This window comes from Bidens hawaiensis, unplaced genomic scaffold (genome assembly GCF_021521415.1).
Source record: "Bidens hawaiensis isolate Kalapana, Puna unplaced genomic scaffold, B.hawaiensis_p1.1 tig00052276_1, whole genome shotgun sequence".
NCBI lineage: Eukaryota > Viridiplantae > Streptophyta > Magnoliopsida > Asterales > Asteraceae > Bidens > Bidens hawaiensis.
In genome coordinates, this window is record NW_027499391.1 from 53036 (window position 1) to 72216 (window position 19181).

At 44.6% G+C, this 19181-nt stretch overlaps 1 pseudogene; it reads right to left on the reverse strand.

The window, feature by feature from the left end:
* Nucleotides 1-9598: 9598 nt before the first annotated feature.
* LOC143599515 (cation/calcium exchanger 4 pseudogene) lies at nucleotides 9599-11762 on the reverse strand (annotated as a pseudogene).
* Between the last annotated feature and the right edge of the window lie 7419 nt (nucleotides 11763-19181).

The following is a 19181-nucleotide window of genomic DNA, read 5'->3' on the forward strand; positions in this document are numbered from 1 at the left end:
GGCAAGATAGGGGTGTACGCTGCATTCTTCGTCTATTGGAATCTCAGGTTCCCATTGACGAAGTTTGTATACCGTGTTCTGGAGAGACACGGTGTGCATCTGACTGAGGTACACCCAATGGCGATCGCCAAGATCCGCCATTTCGAGTGGGTGTGTCTCATTCTGGGTGTGGAGCCCCATGTTGACCGCCTGATGACCTTCTATTCCTGGAGGTGCATCCAGGGGTGGTATACCTTGGTCAATCGGATCAAGGGTTTGAAGATCTGCGCTACCGAGCGCAGTCTTCGATCTTGGAAGCGGGAGTTCTTCTGTATCTCCGCTCGCGTCGTCCCCATAGCGATGACGTTCAAGAACGGGAGAGCTCTCCCGAACCTTCACGCCTCCAACTACCAGGAGGCGGAATGATTCTCCAAGGTTTCCCGGATCCAGTCTCCGGTTTACCGCTTTGCGGAGTCCGGGATGGTAATGCTCGGGATGAGCCGGGTGTGGAAGGAGGCGTCACATATTCCCATCGTCCTCGAATACGGTTTGAACTCTGTCCCTTACGGTATGCTTCATATTATCCGTTAATTTAGGGTTTTTGTTCTAACCGTTTTTTCTTTTTGTTTTCAGAGGGAAACGACTTGCAGTCTCTCCTGCAGCCGCGAGAGAGTGATGGTCCCGCTCGGATGGGTACTCGTGCTCTAGATGAGAACGAGTTGCCCATCCTTGAGCAAACGGCGGATCGGTTTGTGGAGGTCTACCCGCCAGGCTACGAGATCCTGAGTGCCAGGCGGCCAGGTAAAGAACTTTTTGACCCTCGCCCTCTCAATGCTCAAACCTCTGCGGGAATTCCTCTAATTTTGTCATCTTCTGATGAGGAATCCGCAGATGGTCCTTTCTTGGCGAGGAAGAAGAAGGCTGCCGGCTGGAAGGGCAAGGCGAAGGTTGCCTCCACTGCCGATCAGGGGAATCGGTCAGAGTCGGAGACCGAGAGTGAAGAGGTGGCGGGGAACCCTGTTGGTGATGAGACCACTGTTCCGGAGGTTGAGACAGCTGTCACCTCCGGGCAGCCTAGTACAACGACGGTGACCGGCGTGAAGAGGCCGGCTCCGTCGGGTTCGTCCCCGCCTATTCGCACCTTCAAGCTCAAGAGGACTCGTAAGTGTAAACTTTAACTTTAACTTCATATCTTTCTGCCATTATATTTAAATATGTTGTCTTCATGCAGGCGTGGATGCAACCGCATTCCAGGGTAGAGCGGGGAGGAGCACTTCTGGACCCATGACGGTAGGTTTGGTCAACCTACCCGAGGCGATGACCCAGGCGGCTGCGCCTGCTTCAAGTGTTGGTTCAGTTGCTCACTCGGTTGAGGCAACTGTTCCAACTGTGACGTCGTCTCCGCCGGCTGTCAGTGCCATATTCACTGATTCCTTCACTGAGCCTGCGGTGAGTTTTTCTGCGGGCTCTTCCGCAGCGGCGACCACGGTTGTGAGTTCACCTCCGTTGGTTCCTACAACGGCGGCTTCAACCACGCCTCCGGCACCGGCGACCACCTCGCCCCCGGCCGGTTCAGCAGGCATGTTTGGGGTTGGGGCGTCTAGCCAATCTCTGCCTCCTTCCCATCTGCCTGACCTCTTGGATGGATATCCGTTAGGTTCGGGTGATGGGTTTGGCGGCTACAGGCCGTCGTCGACCCTACAGGTGCGTAGGGTTATTTTGGCCTGTTATGTTTTTTTTATCATCTTTTCCTAACTGCCTTTTTGTTTTTGCAGTGTCGGATTCGAAAGAGGTGTTTGTTCCGCGGTGGAACATCCGCCGGGGAACCACTCTTCGGACGGCTGTGGACTGCGTCGAGTGGGCGCGCCACGCCGCCCCCAGTGGTGCACTGGGAGAAGCTATGTCAAGCTACCAGGAGGGTAGGCTGACAAACGAGCTTCGAATTCTCCTTGCCCGAGTGCAACTGCGCGTCGAGCTGCTTTGTCGTGAAAACGACAAGTTAAAAGCAGCTCGTATCCAAGAAGTAGCTCCGGCGCGGGCTGTCCGGGAGGAGAACAGGAGGCTCTCCGCCGTTGCTGCGGAGAAGGAGAAGGCCTTCAAGGCCCTTGAGGTTGAAGTTCAGGCCCGTCTCGAGGTCCGTTCCAAGGCTGCCCAAGCTGTTAACGAACAGCTTCGGTTGGCTAAGGAAACCGCTCGGAACGCAACTGAGAGGGCCACCAGGGCTGAAGCTGTTGCTGAGCCTCTACGCACCGAGAATGAGGAGCTCAAAGCCAAATTAGAGAGGCTCCAGCAGGCTCATGACGCCTTGGCTATGGAAGACGCCAAGAAGCTTCAAGAAATCTTGGACCAGAGGGGTATGCTTGACCATACTGAGCGTCAGCTAAAGAGCGTTGAAGTGGCTGCTGCTAAGGAAGTGTTGCTTGCCAACCTTAACAAAAGTGAAGCCGAACGCGCCCGTAACCAAGCTCAAGCTGCCCTCCAGGAGGCTCTGGTTACCAAGGAATGGCTTCTACAAGAAGCGTTGTCGCAGGTAAGCTTAGCTTCATAATGTCTTCACGCTTTTCTTTATACTTGGAAAAGGTTTTGATACTTGTATTTTTGTTTTGTAGGTTGTGCATCGGGTCTTCACGGACACATCATACGACGATGCCATGGGCGCAGCCCTCAACGCTTCTCATGAGGATGGGGAAAAGGCTGGCTTCCTGCTTGGTCTAGGGTTCGTTGAGAAGGGCATCCCGCCTTCCAACTTCCCTTTATATGATGTGGATACTGAAGCTGCTTATGACCAAGCAGTGAACTAGTATGCTGCCTTCCCGCATCCAGTGGTGGAGAAGGTGAACGAAGTTGCTGCTACTGATGATGGGTTAACCATTCTCAAGACCTTCCTTGAACCGCCACAGCCAACTGATGGTGCGGGTACAAGTGGGTTTGGAGGGAGTGGTCCTGAAGCTTGAACCTTTAGATCCCTTCCCACTGTTAGGATAGGTTTATGTTTTTGTATAGATTTACACTCTTGTAGGCGGGTAGATACCTGGCCATTCTTGTAATACTTGAATTTTTATGGAATGTAAATCTTTTGTGCGGGTAGGACCGTCACTCTTGCTTTATAAACGTTATACGACTTGCTCATGCATATTATAGTTTAATTTGGCACTTGTTTTGCCGCATAATCAATATATGATTTGCTTGTGCATACTTTAGTTTAACTTAGCAATTTCTTAAGTACTTTGAATAAGTTAACCTATCAACGTGGCAGATAATAGGTTAAAGTTTTGCTTCATCTTTCGTGATTGTGCGGGTAAGACCGTCACTTGGACTTAGTAGGATTGCTAAACTTTACCTATATCTGACCTGCGTGGAGGTTTTCCTCATTTTTTCCTTGAAGATATTTTCAAAGTGTTCTGAATAAGTTAACCGTTCGACGCGCGGTTGTCAATAGGTTAAAGTTCAGTTTCCTCTATCATGATTTGTGCGGTTAGGCCCGGCACTTTCATTTAGTGGGATGACCGAACTTCACCTATGACTGACCTGCGTGAAGGTTTGCCATTTTTTGTGTTTATGCGGATTTTGCCGCCTTCCACACGCAACGATTTCTTCACACTTATTTATGCGGTGAAAATCGGCATATCAGTGTTTTGAATAAATTAACCGTTCGACGCGCGGTTGTCAATAGGTTAGTTCGGTGTCCTCTATCATGATTTGTGCGGTTAGGACCGGCACTTTCATTTAGTAGGATGATCAAACTTTACCTATGACTGACCTGCGTGAAGGCTTTCCTTATATTTTCTTTAAAAATTTGTCGTTTTGTGTTTATGCGGGTTTTGCCGCCTTCCACATGCAACGACTTGTTTTCCCACTTATGTATGCGGTGAAGACCGGCATATCAGTGTGGAAAGTTCATTAAGTATAAATGTAAGACCATCAGCGTCAATGTGATAAGGAGAATCATTTCCATTAGAAGTGGCTCTGGGTCTTTTCTTTTACAAGTTTGGAATTGATCTACATGCAGACTGTGTAATTGAGCTCCCTTCCATGTTCTTGGGAGTGTCATCGAGCCTTTCGAGCCGATATGCACTTGGTTCGGAATCTCGTTGTTTACGCAGTATGTAGTCTCCGACATTGAAGCTGCAGTTTTATTTGTGTTTTCCCCAACTGGGGTTCTACACGCATTAGCCTGCTCAGTGTTCATTACGCCACGAGGTGCGTGAGCGTCCCATCTCTGACAAATGCTTCGACGATGTCCTTCAAGTCTACGCATTCCTCGGTGTTGTGGCCTCTTGTCCTGTGGAAGTCACAGAATTTGCTCTGATCAGCGTTGTGACGCTCTCGGATTATTGGAGCCTTTGGCCATGGGAGTCTCTCGGTGTCGAATATCTCGGTGACGCTTTTGGTGAGTGGCGTCCATCTGGAGTTCCGGTTTGATGACGGCATGTTATCCTTTCCGCCTAACCGAGGGTGCGAGCCGGATGAGGTGTCAAAGTTTACCCTTGACTGCCAAATGCCTAGCTTCCTCTTTTTGTTTAGTCGGGCGGTAAGGACATTGTTTTCTCTTGTTTTCTGGGTGTAGAGGTTTGTGCTCTGGGGAAGATCTCTACCCAGTTGCTTTTCCGTTTCTGCGAAGCGTTTAGCTGCTGTCATGATGGCATCCCATGCGGATGGCATGCCATCTTTACCCGTTAAGGTGCGGATGAGCTCTGGGTCTTTTGTGCCCTGGATGAAAGCAGCGCGAACAAGATCTTCGCTAATACTACCCAGACTTAGCTTCTTTGAGTTGAAGCGAGTGATGAAGTCTAGCAAAGATTCATCTTCCTCTCGAATGCAATTGAGGATTGTCCATTGCTCTTCGGTATACTTTCTTTGTTGGCTGAAGTGTTGGCTAAACTTCTGTTGGAAGTCTGCCCAATCATAGATGTGGTGGACCGGTAGACGGTCAAACCACGCTCTAGCCGCTCCAACTAGCGTCATCTGGAACATATAACACCACGTGGGTTCCGTCCAATTGCTGACGGTTGCCCCCGCTATGAATCTGTTCAAATGATCGTCTGGGTCGGATATACCATCATAAGTGCCGATGTTGGGCATCTGCTTGGCACTCTTCGGGGCGATTGCTTCCGCAATGTCCCTTGCAAACTTGGACGTTCCCGCATTTGCAACAGTTGGTCTAAAAGCTTTGGAGAAGTCACGTGGGTTTCTACCCGAGTTTTTTGGTTTGAAAGTTTCTCCCAAATTCCTTCTCGGTTGGAAGTCCGTGTCCTTACGCTTCCCTTTCGCCCTATGGCGAGGGTTTATGTCGGTTTCGGATTCCTCCGAATCATCGTCCAAGTACTCGCACTCATTGCTCATGTTGAGCTGTTGAGTGCTTCCGAATTCGTCAGCCTGTTGGAGTGAACGTAAGCGTTCATCCAACTCAGCTTGGAATTCCCTTTGACGTTTTTCCGCCCACGCTTTAACTTGTTCAAGTGTTTGGCGGGGGGGCCTCGTCTGTTGTCTTTCCACCTGGGTATCAATGAATCCTAGGGGAGGATTGTTTACTGCACTTGCCCCGGCTCGGGTAACCGGGGTAGTGTTCGTAAAATTTACTGCACTTGCCCCGGCTTGGGTAACCGGGGTAGTGTTCGTAAAATGTGTGTATTCGCCGGTATTCCCCCCAGTAGCTGGGGTTGTGGTTACCGGGGTTTCTTGGTTACTCTCTGGCCTGGGGACCTGAGTAACGTTAACCATCTTTTCGGAGGTTTTGAAAAAACTGAGAATTAGTTCTAGCTTTTATGCACGGATGGCGCCAATGAAGAAACACTAATCAACCCCGAGCAGATTACGGATAATCTGGGGGTTAAATAGATGTTTCCCACGAGGGGTTATGTCCGGCAAAGATGGTTCTTTTGGTGACCTGCAAAACAGACACCGTGAGCTCGTCACTTAGAAGGGGGGGAGTACCTCCTTGTGACCACCCTCCGGCGTGAGAATCAGACTAGATTGCTCTTGAATATAAGTGTATATTAAGAGATTGCTAGAAAAGATAAGATGTGATAAGGTAATGTAATGTGTCCATACCATTTGGAGTATTTATAGCCGAAGGTAGGTTTCCAAGAAGGTACAGCCGGCTGAATAGTATTCCTGTTCTGCCAACTGTGGGCTACGCACATGCCATTCTAGTGGTTGGTGGGTAGGCAGCGGCTGATAGTGACCAGGCCGGCTGTGTACTATTCCTGTTCCACCAACTGCAGGCTATGCACGTCCTCCGACAGGTTGGTGAGTAGGCAGCGGCTGATAGTGACATACAGTACAAGAGCGTGCTGCTCGTCATACTGTTGTCAGTGAGCTGTCGTATCTTTGGTCAGATCTTTTGTCCATACCTCGTCAGGTACAGTACAAAAGATCCTGCAGTATCGTACGGACTGGCCCATTTGGGCAGGAGTTTTCCCGGCTTTGTGCGGGAGTTTTCCCGGCTTGCTCACTCCTTCTTCAGGTGACATTACTGAATTATTTAAGAGTTAAGTGCCTTGTGCGTGTAGCCTTGCTGCGCAGGTAGCCTTCCCTGATGTCTTGTATCCGCAGCTGCGGGAACAGGCGGGGTACTTCACCATTGGGAGGCTTTTCCTGCGGGAACAGCTTGCGTACTGCGCGTAAGGACGTCACGTCTCTGAGCATGGTGGGTCCTGCGGATCCAGTTGGTTTCTGCGCAGACGTCTCTTCAAGGTGAGTCTTGCGAGTTTAGCCTTTGCGCAGACGTCCCTGTTGAAGGCGAGTCTTGCGGGTTCAACTGCGCAGACGTCCCTCTTTGAGGTGAGTCTTGCGGGTCCAACTGGGCTCTGCTGGGACCTACCTCTTCACCCTATTACACACAACTCATGTTTCTCTAGATGAACCCTAACTCGGTTACATCTCGTGTGTGTCTCTAATGTCTAACCATAACTCGGTTTATATAGACTAACCTAACTTGCAATCCCGTAACCCCATTACAACATTAATGAATTCCATGGGCCCAAATAGGTTCAACCCAGTCACCTACACGTGATAGGCCTATTAAGATAGAAATTACGTCCAATAGTGTTTCTATTTTGTTCAGTTTACATTGTATGAAATACGGTAAAAAAAATTTGAACGTTACCCCTCATTTTGTTCTAGATCTGTCATTGACGGTATATGTCCAAAGTAATGCTATAATAGGTGCGGAACGGTGTCCTTTCTGCAATGATATTTTCGAATTCCGAGGATCATATACTTATAACATGGTGTACGGTGATCACTATTTGACAATTAGTTGGCCAAAGGTGCAAGCTCCCATATATGGCATATCTATACTTTCCTATACGGGATCTACTTGACATTCATAAAAGCCTACTCTCCTATTCGATTAGAAATAAAGTTTTCATGTGGTGATTCTTACCACTTGTTAGTGTATATAACGAACAAAAATGATATCATTTATAATAACAAAAAAGCATTCATCAATAAGATCATGAAGATGATAAAGAGTGCAAACTTCATGTGAGTTAAGTATAGGAAAACCTAAATTCATTAGTATTTGAAGTCACTTTCATCCTCTGCATTTTGGTGTTTAATAGTGTTCACAAAAAAAACTAATCAAAATAGTGGTTGGCTCATCGAACTAAACTTCTCTTTAGTAGTTATATAGCCATTTTATGTAGTGTGAATAAATACTTTTAATTTGTTTAAACAAGTTGTGTAAGGATTGCTTATTGCTACTCATAAATCTATTAGTTGTTTTATTACAAAATAACTAGCATTTTTGTAAGCAATGCAAAAGTGCGACAAATGCCATTCAAAAAAAGTGTGGCAAGTGGCACTAGCATAGAAGAACGTATGCTTTTATTGAAATGTGTGATAACATTTAATGAAATTTGGCTTTTGTTAGAAGAAAAAAAACAGAGAGAGAAATTTTTTTTTTTTTCCTTTTTGTAACGACGGGATATTATTAAATATTATGAAAATAACAAGAAGCTAAAGAGCTAAATACAATAACTGCCATTCCAGCATATTGTCTCTTCTCCTTCAACTTTGCACAATATCAAACTAGATAATATTATTATATATTCTCAGAATATTCTCAACCATCAAAACTCGATGAATATGCCTTTAATCCTCATAAAATATCTCATTTTATTATTAATTGCAGCCTCTACACTCTATTAACTACTCTTTTGTTTTTAATCTTTTTGTTTCGTTTTGTGTGCAGCTCCCAGAGAACTCTATGCGGCTTAACTCCAAATTAACGACAAAGACACAATCTGTAAATATATATATATATATATATATATATATATATTTACAGATTGTGTAATATATATATATATATATATATATATATATATATATATATATATATATATATTAAATGATACGTCTGATTTTAGATTTGTGTATGGTGATGATAAGAGACTACGCAAGTAGGTACTTTCACCAGTTGGATCCTTAAACTGAACGGGATTTATCTTTCGGAAGAATGTTCACAGACGTTAGCCTTAAGTGGTGGTTTTTTCTGAATCAAAAGACGAGTGTATCCCGATGTAGTGACTTTAGCAAGTAGCACAATTTGAATGATTCGTTGGCCGTTTAAAAATGTATGTATAAAAATGAATTTTATTTTCACATATTAAATGATACGTAACCGTATCAGTAAAAGTAAGGGCGTGTATGGGTTGGCTTTGAGTTAAAACTGAATCATAAACTGAAATTTTGGTTTTAAATTTTTAAAAACTGCTCATTTTCTGTTTTCAGTTTGGTGTGTTATGTTTTGCCTTTTGGGCGGAATAAAATTGACTTAAAATACTAAATTTGGGCCTAATTTTTTGGGTTAAGTTACAGTAATTCATTATTTATATACATTTGGGCAAAATATTTGGGTCAGATGCTTTATTAACTTCTTATAGATTACTGAAAGTTTTTTTATATATAAAAAGTATAAAAGTCTATATATTCGGTTTGATTTGTTTTTTTGAATTTTATTATATGTAAAACCAAAACTGAAACGAAAGCTTGATTTTTACGAAAACAAAAAACCAAATCGTTGGTTTTTGTTTCGGTTTGTTGATTCGGGAATTTTAGTTTTAGATTGGTTTTTTCGGTTATATACACACCCCTAACTAAAAATGTAGTTTTTTTTTTCTCTCTATATTATGCATGCACGTATATTAGTTATTTTCATGATTTTGTCAAGGTTAAAATATAAATATTGTATTTACTTCCCTTAACTTTATTTGCGTACCAAATACAATTGATTTGTGAATCCCAAAAGTTAATTACTATGGCTAGTCCTTAGCTTGATAAGTTATCAAGGATTTTTACCATTCAGGTGTCTTGTCATTTAAAGGATTAAATAAAGTTTCTTGTACTTAAATCACAACCAGTTATAAAATAAGGTTAAATCATTCACTTCATCTACAATAATTACACAAATTAATAATTCAATGAAATTATGCATTTGTTATCAGCTGGTTTTCAAAACCAATCAGCAAATCAAATTGTTCAGGTCCTGTTTCGAGGGGAGGAAAAAAACAACCGATATGAAGATATAACAAAACAACCCGTCACGAAACCAAACCGAAAACACCTCCTATTGATTGAACCAAATAAAATTACATACCCGCTACTCGCTAGTTAAGACAATAATAGAAGTAAAACAACAGCTATGATAAGATAAAACCATCCAATAACTATACAAATTAAAGGAACTACAAACATACTATGTAAGCATATATTATGTATACAAACCTATACCCTATAAAACATATCTACTCCTTCGCCAAACCGTTAATAGTTACGTGCTACAACCGTTTTATCATTTACCATTGTCAAGTGATCCAGAACCTATAGACATCCCTAATCGTGTTCCTAGAAACATGACGTAAATCACCATAAGACCTAGCCCAAACGACTTGGTTAACTGCATACCGTTTCTAGGCAACATTACTAGTGCCCAAAGCAAGCCGAGTATTAGAAACCCTACGTTACAAAAAAGCCCAACATCACCTGACATTGTATAAGATCCGGGCCTCTGTGACCATGATCCAATTAGCATACAAATCCCCAAGCCAACAAGCGTGTTGAACATAGGACCTGCGTAGCATCCAGACACGGCTATCTGCACACCTTCACCTCCATGGACCGCTAATGCTACATTTGACATTAAGTCACCCATTGAATTACCCCATGCTAAAACCGTCAACCCAAGTATCGATGGGTTGATCCCAAATATTAACCCAAATGCCACTAATAATGCTACCAACTCGTTAGCTATCATGTAGAACCAAACTATACTCATAAAGAAACCACCAAGAACCCATGGAAGCAACCACTTCTGAGGCGGTTGGTCCGGTCGGGTGCATATGAAGGCTACACCACCTAACACGCACCCAAGAACCGCAGCAGCTAAGTAGATAAGACCTATGGCTAGTTGACTTTGACTCTCGTTGTGTTCGGTGTTCCAAAGAAACGCTAAAAGCAAAGGTGCAAATGTAACACTGGCAACCGCGTAACCCTTTGACCATCTTTCTTCTTCTATTATGGGAATTGTTAAGCTTCTTGGAAGTGTTAGCGGTAACTCTAACCATGAAACCAACTTGGAACACGAAAAGGACGAATCTTTATCTTTACTCTCATGAATCGACACGTCATCATTCCATCCCCAAATATGGTTTGTGACATCTTCTGAACCTTGTCCAACAACCTCCGAATAGATTGCAACATTCGAACTCCACATCCAATGTGGAACCTTGGACTCAATCAAATGCGGCACATCATCAGATTCTGCAACCGACACACGATCCGATTCATGATCCTTACTTTCAAGATTTTCAAGATCATCATCTATTTGCGTAACAGATAATAAGGGGACACAAGTCTCCCCTTTCAAAACACCAACTTTTCGCCTAAAGAACTCGTTAGCAGCAACTAACGTAGCATAAACAACATAAATCGAAACAAACGCGATCGCGCCACCTATACTAACACTCCCAATAAGCAAGATCACAGCAAGAGACACAACAGCAAACAGCAGCACAGAAACATCTCTAACAAAACACTTCTTATCAACACTCACAACCTGATCCGACACACAAACCGAAATCGTCCCAACAACGATACACGTCACGAAAATCGCCCCACCCAGAATACTACTAAGTCCAACATCACCATTATCCGTACCCGCGAAAGCCGCTATGCTAGCAAACACATCAGGAGCACCATTCCCTAATGGAAGCAAAGTCACCCCAGCTAAAGTAGGTGATAACCTCAACAAATTAGACAACTTTTCAAGAGAACAACAGAAATAATCAGCAGCAGTGTTTCCCAACAGATAAAACAGAGCAGCTAACCAAACAACAAGCACAATATACCCAACAGAATTATGCTTTTGACAAGAACAGTAAAAGAAACTCAAATAATTAAAACACCCATCAGAGTTACATTGAGGGTAAGCCATCAAGAACTCACATTCACTTTCAAAACCCTCATGCTGATTCAGTCCAGTGCAATCAGGTGGGGTTGTGATGGACAACTTATCCGTGGTAAGAAACCCGACCCGGGTTCTCCCCATGGAGCTCCGATCATGGGTCAGGGTGTGAAAGCAAAAAACAAGAAACACAAGGGTGAAAACAATATGCAAAGATCCACGGATGCGGTCCATTAACACCAGAAAAAGATCCGATTTTTATGATCTTTCTTTCAATTTGGGGCGAAATCAACAAAACCCATGTAACAAAACTGCAATCTAGACAAAACCCATGTGACAAGTTTCAAGACTTTTAATGGGTAATGATGATCAAGAAAGAAAGAAAGATGATAAAAAGGAGATGAATTGAGGGTTGTTTATTTAAGTTGTAAGGATTGTGATGGTTGGAAAGATGATGGCTTGTGTTTTGGTTTTTGTAATGAGTGTGAACGTGAATTGAATGAAGTAGTTCACATATTTAGGGGTGGGTGGGTTAGTGGGCTGTCATTTTCGGTTAATTAATTGTGACAAGAGGTTACCGGCAAATGATTTATTAATCATGTTTTAATATAAGAATCTAGTTGATTCTTCCGTATCTGATACGAGCGAGTTTAGGAAATTTAATGATTAAACTTTGTATTTTATACACAAATGTATAAGTTGATATTATCTATTTATTAATTTATATGTTGCTATATTGGGAAAACTAATGATTACACTTGTATTTTTGGTCAAATACAAGTATATGATATTGCTATTGTTAGACCATGCATAATGGGCTTTGTCTCCTACCGAAAACCCCAGAGAACATCATCCTCGAGAGCGTTTGGGTTGAGTTTTGGCTTGAAGAGTTTTCTACTAAGCACCAGGTGAGGGAGAATTTGACCAATCAAGGTTTTATGACTTCACATTTCACATTTGAATCTTTATTTATATTAAAAATTAAAAAATAATAATAATCATGTAATCATTGAATTATGGGGTCTTTTACTACTGCACTACTTTTTGCAAATGTTGGTAAAATGTCTCATTACTAACTGAGATGTCACGTATCGCAAAACGTCCATATATGAAGAGTTATGACTACACATTGATCTTATAAAAGATTACTAATAAAAGCACTTCCTTTAATTTACTTTCATCCACTTGTTTCAGTTTCATTTGACTTGCGTAAACAATCGTTCCTTATGATTAGGGGCGTCAACAACTTGAGACGTGACCAAGCTCGTTAAGGCACTCGGTTCGTTTTTTACTTAAGAGTGTTCGAGCCCGTCTCACAAGTAATTTTTCAAACTTGAGCTTAGCTTGTTTATTATTTTTAATTATTTAATCAGTTTATAATTATTTACATATGTATTTATAATCATAGCTTTTGTATATAATATTAATATATATTCCTTAATTTCAATCATAATTTTATATATAATAACTATATAAATATTTTTAAATTAAAAACTCGCTTGGGATCCTGTTTTTGGTCTACATAGTAATTATATTCAAGTGTTTTTTTCTTATCAACACAATCCACTGTTGCACACAATCCAAATGTTGTAATAGTGGCTTTGTACGTTTAAATCTTCATCAAATCTAAACTCTCAAGACATCTTTGTATTGTTGTGATAATTGAATTAAGGTATTAGTTCACATGTTTAAAATTAGTTTTATTGCCATATTTATATGTGGTTTTATTTGATATGTGTTTCCTAGTTATCGAAGTAATTCTTAAGGAATAAGAAAAGTAACGTGTCTACCAAATAGTGTATGGATAAAAGACTCATGAGGTATTTAATATTCCTTTTAAGTTGATAAAGCTACAAGAATAATTTAATTGGAAGAAATGATTGAAGCGTTTAGAACGCGTACCCTGTCAAGCATCAATACTTTGTTAATGTGTAATTATAATATGTGTGCATATAATGTTGAAGAGGTAGGTCCCAGCAGAGCCCAGTTGGACCCGCAAGACTCGCCTTTAAGAGGGACGTCTGCGCAGAAACCAATTGGGTCCGCAGGACCCACCATGCTCAGAGACTTGACGTCCTTACGCGCAGTACGCAAGCTGTTCCCGCAGGAAAAGCCTCCCAATGGTGAAGTACTCTGCCTGTTCCCGCAGCTGCGGATACAAGCCATCAGGGAAGGCTACCTGCGCAGCAAAGCTACACGCACAAGGCACTTAACTCTTAAATAATTCAGTAATGTCACCTGAAGAAGGAGTGAGCAAGCCGGGAACACTCCCGCACAAAGCCGGGAGAACTCCCGCCCAAATGAGCCAGTCTGTATGATACTGGAGGATCTTTTGTACTGTACCTGACGAGGTATGGACAAAAGATCTGATCAAGGATATGACAGCTCACTGACAGCAGTATGACGAGCAGCACGCTCTTGTACTGTATGTCACTATTAGCCGCTGCCTACTCACCAACCTGTCGGAAGACGTGCATGGCATGGCCTGCAGTTGGTGGAACAGGAATAGTACACAGCCGGCCTGGTCACTATCAGCCGCTGCCTATCCACCAACCACCAGCATGGCATGTGCGTAGCCCACAGTTGGCAGAACAGGAACATTATTCAGCCGGCTGTACCTGCTTGGAAACCTACCTTCGGCTATAAATACTCCAACACCTTGGAATGGTATCATCTTATCTCATATCTCATATCTTGATATATTACCTGATATCTGCTCTAGTCATTCTCTTAATATACACTTATATTCAAGAGCAATCTAGTCTGATTCTCACGCCGGAGGGTGGTCACAAGGAGGTACCCCCCCTTCTCAGTGACGAGCTCACAGTGTCTGTTTTGCTGGTTATAAGAAGAACCATCTTTGCCGGATCTAACCCCTCGTGGGAAACATCTATTTAACCCCCAGATTATCCGTAATCTGCCCGGGGTCGATTAGTGTTTCTTCATTGGCGCCATCCGTGCATAAAAGCGAGAACTTAATTATCTCAGTTTTCTCAAAACTTCTGGAAAGATGGTTAAAGTTAATCCGGTCCCAAAACCAACGAGTGACCAAGAAACCCCGGTAACCACGACCCCAGCTACTGGGGGAAGTACCGGCGACTACACAGTTTTTACGAACACTACCCCGGTTACCCAAACCGGGGCAAGTGCAGTAAAATTTACGAACACTACCCCAGTTACCCGAGCTGGGGCAAGTGCAGTAAATAATCTTTCACTGGGATTCACCGATACCCAGTTAGAGAGACAACGGACGAAGCTCCCCCGCCAAACACTCGATGAAGTTAAAGCGTGGGCGGAAGCACGTCAAAAAGAATTCCAAGCTGAGTTGAATGAACGCTTACGTTCACTCCAACAGGCTGATGAATTCGGCGAGTAATTGGACGATGATTCGGAGGAATCCGATAGTGACGCAAACCCTCGTCATAGGGCGAAAGGGAAGCGTAAGGAAACGGACTCCCCACCAAGAAGGCATTTTGGAGAAACCTTCAAACCAAAAAACGCGGGTGGAAACCCACGTGACTTCTCCAAAACCTTCAGACCAACTGCTGCAAATGCGGGAACGTCCAAATTTGCAAGGGACATTGCGGAAGCAATCGCCCCGAAAAGTGCCAAACAGATGTCTAACATCGGCACTTACGATGGTATATCTGATCCAGATGATCATTTGAACAGATTCATAGCGGGGGCAACCGTCAGTAATTGGACGGAACCTACGTGGTGTTACATGTTCCAAATGACGCTTGTTGGGGCAGCTAGAGCGTGGTTCGATCGTCTACCGGTCCACCACATCTACGATTGGGCAGACTTCCAGCAGAAGTTCATCCAACACTTCAGCCAACAAAGAAAGTATACCGAAGAGCAATGGACAATCCTCAACTGCATCCGAGAGGAAGATGAGTCCTTACCAGACTTCATCACGCGCTTCAACTCAAAGAAGCTAAGTCTGGGTAGTATTAGCAAAGATCTTGTTCGCGCTGCTTTCATCCAGGGCGCAAAAGACCCAGAGCTCATCCGCACCTTAACGGGTAAAGATGTCATGCCATCCACATGGGATGCCATCATGACAGCAGCTAAACGCTTCGCGGAAACGGAAAAGCAACTGGGTAGAGATCTCCCCCAAAGCACAAACCTCTACACCCAGAAAACAAGAGAAGACAACGTCCTTACCGCCCGACTAAACAAAAAGCGGAAGCTAGGCATTTGGCAGTCAAGGGTAAACTTTGACACCTCATCCGGCTTGCAACATCGGTTAGGCGGAAGGGATAACGTACAGTCGAACCAGAACTCCAGATGGACGCCACTCACCAAAAGCGTCACCGAGATATTCGCCACTGAGAAGCTCCCATGGCCAAAGGCTCCAATAATCCGACATCGTCACAATGCTGATCGGAACAAATACTGTGACTTTCACAGGACAAAAGGCCACAACACTGAAGAATGCACAGACGTGAAGGACATCGTCGAAGCATTCGTCAGAGATGGGATGCTCGCGCACCTCGTGGCGTAACGAACGCTGAGCAGGCTGATGCGTGTAGAACCCCAGTTGGGGAAAACACGAATAAAACTGCAGCTTCAATGTTGGAGACTACATACTGCGTAAACAACGAGATTCCGAACGAAGTGCATATCGGCTCGAAAGGCTCGATGACACTTCCAAGAACATGGAAGGGAGCTCAATTACACAGTCTGCATGTAGATCAATTCCAAACTTGTAAAAGAAAAGGCCCAGAGCCACTTCTAATGGAAATGATTCTCCTTATCACATTGACGCTGATGGTCTTACATTTATACTTATGAATTTTCCACACTGATATGCCGGTCTTTACCGCATACATAAGTGGGGAAAGAAGTCGTTGCGTGTGGAAGGCGGCAAAACCCGCATAAACACAAAAAACGGCAAACCTTCACGCAGGTCAGTCATTGGTAAAGTTCGGTCATCCCACTAAATGAAAGTGCCGGTCTTAGCCGCACAAATCATGATAGAGGAAACCGAACTAACCTATTGATAACCGCGCGTCGAACGCTCAATTTATTCAAAACACTGATGCCGGTTTTCACTGCGTAAAAGTGTAAAGAAATCGTTGCGTGTGGGCGGCGGCAAAACCCGCGTAAGCACAAAAAACAGATGAAGACAACCTTCACGCAGGTCAGTTATAGGTAAAGTTTGGTGATCCCACTAAATGAAAGTGCCGGTCCTAACCGCACAAATCATGATAGAGGAAACCGAACTAACCTATTGACAACCGCGCGTCGAACGGTTAACTTATAAAACACTTAGAAAATTTCTAACGAAAAGATGAGGAAAACCTCCACGCAGGTCAGATATAGGTGAAGTTTAGCCATCCTACTAAGTGCAAGTGACGGTTTTACCCGCACAATCACGAAGGAGGAAGCAAAACTTCAACCTATTATCTACCACGATCAAAGGTTAACTTATTCAGAACACTTGGAAAGTTGCTAATTTAAACTAAAGTATGCATGAGCAAGTCATATAACGTTTATAAAGCAAGTCATCCACTGAAAGTAGCGGTCCTACCCGCATAAAGATTTGTATTCCATAATAATTCAAAGTATTACAAGAATGGCCGGGTAACTACCCGCCTACATGAATATAAATCTATACAATGTAAACCTATCCTAACAGTGGGAAGGGATCTTAAGGTTCAAGCTTCAGGACCACTCCCTCCAAACCCACTTGTACCCGCACCATCAGTTGGCTGTGGCGGTTCAAGGAAGGTCTTTAGAATGGTTAGCCCATCATCAGCAGCAGCAACTTCGTTCACCTTCTCCACCACTGGATGCGGGAAGGCAGCATACTGGTTCACTGCTTGGTCATAAGCAGCTTAAGTATCCACATCATATAAAGGGAAGTTGGAAGGCGGGATGCCCTTCTCAACGAACCCTAGACCAAGCAGGAAGCCAGCCTTCTCCCCATCCTCATGAGAAGCGTTGAGGGCTGCGCTCATGGCATCGTCGTATGATGTGTCCATAAAGACCCGATGCACAACCTACAAGAAAAAATACAAGTATCAAAACATTTTCTATGTACAAAGAAAGCGTAAAGATATTATGAAATTACGCATACCTGAGACAACGCTTCTCGAAGAAGCCATTCCTTGGCAACCAGAGCCTCCTGGAGGGCAGCTTGAGCTTGGTTACGGGCGCGTTCGGCTTCACTTTTGTTAAGGTTGGCAAGCAACACTTCCTTAGCAGCAGCCTCTTCAACGCCCTTTAGCTTCCGCTCAGTGTGGTCAAGCACGCCCCTCTGGTCCAAGATCTCTTGGAGCTTCTTGGCGTCTTCCATAGCCAAGGCATCATGAGCCCGCTGGAGCCTCTCTAGCTTGGCTTTAAGCTCCTCTTTCTCAATGCGTAGAGGCTCAGCAACAGCTTCAGCCTTGGTGGCCCTCTCAGTTGCGTTCCGTGCAGTTTCCTTAGCCAGCCGAAGCTGTTCGTTAACAGCTTGGGCAGCCTTGGAACGGGCCTCAAGACGGGCCTGAACTTCAACTTCAAGGGCCAGGAAGGCCTTCTCCTTTTCCGCAGCCACTGCGGCAAGCCTCTTGTTCTCCTCCCGGATGGCCCGCGCCTGAGCCACTTCCAGGCTACGCGCCGTCTTTAACTTGTCGTTTTTACGACAAAATAACTCGACGCGCGGCTGCATTCGGGCAAGGAGAATCCGCAGTTCATTCGACAGCCTACCCTCCTGGTAGCTGGACATGGCTTCCCCCAGCGCACCAGCGGGGGCGGCGTGGCGCGCCCATTCGACGCATTCTACAGGCGTCCGAAGGGTTGTTCCTCGGCGGATGTTCCATCGTGGAACATACACTTCATTGGAATCCGACACTGCAAAAGCAAAAAGCAGTTAGGAAAAGATGATATAAAAAAAAATATATATATATATATATATATAAAATAATGGCCAAAATAACCCTACGCACCTGTAGGGTCGACGACAGGCCTGTAGCCGCCAAACCCATCACCCGAACCTAATGGATATCCATCCAAGAGGTCAGGCAGATGGGAAGGAGGCAGAGATTGGCTTGACGCCCCAACCCCGGACATACCTGAAGGACCGGCCGTAGTCGCCGGCGCCGGAGGAGGCATAACGGAGGCCGCCGTGGTAGAAACCAGCGGAGGTGAACTCACCAGAGGTGAACTCACAACCGTGGCCGCGGCTGCGGAAGAATCCACAGTAACACTCACCGCCGGCTCGGTGAAAGAATCAGTAAATATGGCACTGACAGCCGGCGGGGACGTCGTCACAGTTGGAACAGTTGGCTACACAGGGTGAGCAACTGAACCAACTGAAGCAGGCGCAGTCGCCTGGGTCATCGCCTCAGGTAGGTTGACCAAACCTACCTTTATGGGTCCAGAACTGCTACCTCCCGCTCCACCCTGGAATGCGGTAGCATCCACGCCTGCACAAAGAAGATATAAGTATAATGGTGGAAAGCTATGCAGTAAAAGTAAAGGAAGATTATACTTACGGGTTTTCTTGAGCCTAAAGGTGCGAGCAGGCGGGGACGAACCCGATGGAGCCGGCCTCTTTACGCCGCTCACCGTCGTCACACTGGGCTGCCCGGAGGTGACAGCCGTCTCAACCTCCGGAACAGTGGTCTCACTACCACCAGGGTTCCCCGCCGCCTCCTCGCTCTGGGTTTCCGAGTCAGACCGGACAACCGGATCGGCGGTGGAGGCAACCTTCGCCTTGCCCTTCGCGCCAGTAGCCTTCTTTTTCCGCACCAACAAAGGACCATCTGCGGATTCCTCGTCAGAAGATGACAAGATTAGAGGA